Source organism: Phoca vitulina, unplaced genomic scaffold (assembly GCF_004348235.1).
Source record: "Phoca vitulina isolate PV1807 unplaced genomic scaffold, GSC_HSeal_1.0 scaffold34, whole genome shotgun sequence".
In the NCBI taxonomy this organism is placed as follows: domain Eukaryota; kingdom Metazoa; phylum Chordata; class Mammalia; order Carnivora; family Phocidae; genus Phoca; species Phoca vitulina.
Genome location: NW_022589737.1, coordinates 12,029,878 through 12,033,642, shown reverse-complemented (window position 1 = coordinate 12,033,642; position 3,765 = coordinate 12,029,878).

Sequence of the window (3,765 nt, the reverse complement as noted above, 5' to 3'; positions counted from 1 at the left end):
AGCACTGGGTGTTATATGCAAACAATGAATGAACACTACATCAAAAAATAATGATGTAATGTATGGTGATTAACATAACATAATAAAATTTTTAAAAATGCAAAAAAAAAAAAGCTCATTCTTTATCTCATTGACACTTCCATACGTTCAGAGAACACACTAGGTATATTTGATTCCAATTTCTGTATTGTGAGATGTGTATTTTCCTCTGGCTAGTTATTTCCCCCTCAATCTCATCATTACTCATTGTAATGCTATTGGGAAAGATTTAAAATAGCTTAAGGACAGGTTTCTCTCCTATGTGGTCTACATCTGGTGTATGTGAAACACACACAAATCCTTTACAGTATTGAATTCTGCATGCATAGACCAAACCCAAAGCAGTGAGCTTAACTCCAGCATCAGCAGCTTGGCTACCCAACTCCAGCCCTTTAAATTTCTCAGCTGGGAGTTAAAAAAAACAAAAACAAAAACAAAAACCAACTCTACAATTTCACTCAAGTCTGTAGGCATCACAAATTAAGATCTCTGAATGGTCTTATTGAAGTACCCTCATTAGATAATTGGAAGTGGGGCACTCATAGCCAAGTTCTCTTCATGCCTCTTCAAAAATCCTTTTCATGAGTCTTCTTGTCTCAAATTTTTACACTTGATGTAGGTAATGTATATTAAAATCCTGTAACTGCTTGCTCTCTATTTTGAAATATCTAATGGTTCTCTGTCATCCAACTCCCTTTGCTATCTGATGGCTATTGACTCAGCTAAAACACTTTTAACATCCTATTATAAAGAGTTTGAAAAAAAGGAGTGAAACAGAATTATGCTTTTAAGGACTTACTCTGGTTGTTCTATAAAAATAGATTGTAGAGGGTGGTGGCAAATGTGGAAGCATAGAAAAGTCTATTAGAGTAGTTCAAATGAGAAGTAATGTTGACACAGACTGGAATTGGGAAAAGAAGTTACATGTCAGATATATTTTCAAGGTAGAAGCAGTAATGCTCATGAATTCTATAAAAAGTGTGAGGAAAAGAGAGGAATCAAGGATAACTACCAGATTTTCATCCTGAGCTACTATGCCATTAACTAGATAAAGACTGGGGCGGTAGATTGTTTAGAGAAGTTAAGAATTAAGAGTTCAATTTTAGACATGCTAAGTTTTAGGTGACTATTAAATGTCCAAGTAGGAATGCCAAAGGGACTATTTGATATAAAGTCTAGTGCTCAAGAGAGGTCTAGAAATCAGGGCTAAAAATATGTATTTGTACATTATCAACATTTAGGAAATATTAACTATAAGACTAAATGAGAATACCTTGGAATTGAAAGTAGCTAAAGGAGAAAAGAGAGCAAAAGATTTAGTAGCCTTCAGGCACTTCAAAATTCAGAGGTTAGGAGGATGAGGAAGAACCATCAAATAAGACTCAGAAGGGAAGGCCACTTCCAAGGTCTCAGAAAGGGGAAGCAAAATATTAAAGAGTGGTCATTAGGTAAAATGGTAAAAGGCATAATCTCCATTCCACATATTAAAAACTTAAGAATTGAGGGAGGCAGCACATATAGTTATTGGTTCAAAGTACATTTCATGTCCTATAAGACAGCAGCTAGTACACCCAAGATGTTTTCTCATCAGTGATACTTTAGCTGAGACATGTGAAGGATATCTAAGATTTTATAAAGCTAGCAGAAAACCCTTATTATTTTGTCAGTTAGCATATAGCAGTATTATCCTATTTTTGAAAGAAACAGTTAGCATTATGGTTATAATAATTTCTTAATATGCCTTAATCTATGAGTCCCTGAGTCAGTCCTAGGAGATGAGTCTCATTAAAAGAAATAATAATAATAAATTAAACTAAAAGAAAATAAGGTAAAGTGTTCCAGGTACACCAGAAACAGAAAGAGGAAAATATATAATTTTGCTTTACTATCTGCATTCATCTGTTTGCTCTACAAAGAACATCTCATGAACAGTGTTCATTTTTAAAGTTGAGTTACCAGTTTCAAGCCTTCATGTACTCCCCAATTAACTCTAACAGTGCTTTCAAAAGATGGACTTTGACTTTGCCCATTTAATGAACAAATCCAATCAGCCACCCTGTTAGTGAAAATGGGAAAGAGATGTCTGAGAATAATAAATAGCTAACTGCAGAAGGAACTCTCAAAGCATACTACTGTAGAAGCTATTTTATATTCAATCTCACAATTGATTTTTTTAAATGGATTGATAATAGTTTTTCTTTGTCTATGACAAACCTCCACCTCAAACTCTGAGGAGAGAATCCATCACACTGGAATTCTGTTGCCTCTCAGCTAAGTCCATGAGATTCATGAGAAATAAACGTTCATTGTTCAAATTACCTTCCTTTGATGGGAAGCTGAGGCATCACCCACCTATATGTTATAGGCATGAATTTCTTGTGTAAAATGGCCTTTGGTTCACAGGAGGTGCCTTTGAATACTAATGCTGAGCAAATAGAAGTCTAATAATCTCTGCTCAAGTCAATAAAGGAACACACTGCATTATAGAATTAGAGTATTGAATACAGACCACTGGAACAGGAGGATCATATCCTATAGCCTTTGTAAGATCTTAATCCAAGCATTCCCCTAAATCCTGCTAGAATTAAAAGCCATTGTTTATATATTAGTATTGAGGGACCTGACTGTTATGTAACTAGGGAAATTTGCCTGAGAAATTCTTCATCATCTCTCAAGTTCTAGTTCACACTTCAACTTCTTCATGAACTTTTTAAAATTCCCCATTCCTAGTCTCTCCCTTCTCTGCTTGCACAGATTCACATCACATTGAGAGCACCTATTCACATTTTCCTGTAATCATCTACTTATAAATCTATTGCTCACTATCTGTAAATTTAATCATTACTCTATTCCCAGAGGCTGGGTTAGTCCCACAACATATGGGTCTCCCTAATCATCTCTGGAATGAATGACTGAATGAACATGACCATGTGATGGGGTGTAAAGATCATGCTGTGCAGGCAGCATTTAGTTCTCAGCCTGTGGTTAAGCCTTCAGCTCTACCAAGGAAGCACATATGCCTATGCCATTCTTACTATAGTGGATGCTGTTGGTGTCTTTTTCATAACACTTTTACTATTTAGTGTATATACATACACCCTCAACCCCAACCCCAGCTGCTGTGAATGTTGGTTGAAAACAACTCACAGCTATTATCGTCACTAGAGAAGGAAACTCCCCTGGCTCCCCAGTGCAGACCTCACTTATTACTGGGAACAAAGGAAAAGCAAGGAAATATAAAAGGCCAGCCCTCTTCATTCAAGGTGGGACAAACTCTGTGGTACAATAGGTGTGCCAGAGCTTTCCTGAGGGGTAAGAATGAAGCCATCTCCAGCTAAGACTGCATTTTTGCTTAGTTTTCCTCCTGTTTAGTCCTGTTTTGCTCACTTACCTCTTCCTCCAATGAATCACTTGAACTAAGATCTTCATCTCAGGTTCTATTTCAAGGTATTTTACTCAACATAGCTGGCACTTGAAGTGGTTCTAAGAGCAGACACTTTGATTGGAATTCTGGAGTGATTCATTCACTGGCTGGATGGCAATGAGGACCTACCAGTGATGATAAGTGTTGTATTTATAGTTCATGGCATGCTGTAAAGGTGCAACTGCTAAGACTTTCCTCTTTTGTGGACGGCAAAGGAACACAGGCAAAAGGGTAGCATTAGCTGGTACTATGTTTGGGGTTTGAGAGGTGAGGGAGAAACAGCAATTATAAGGACTATGAAA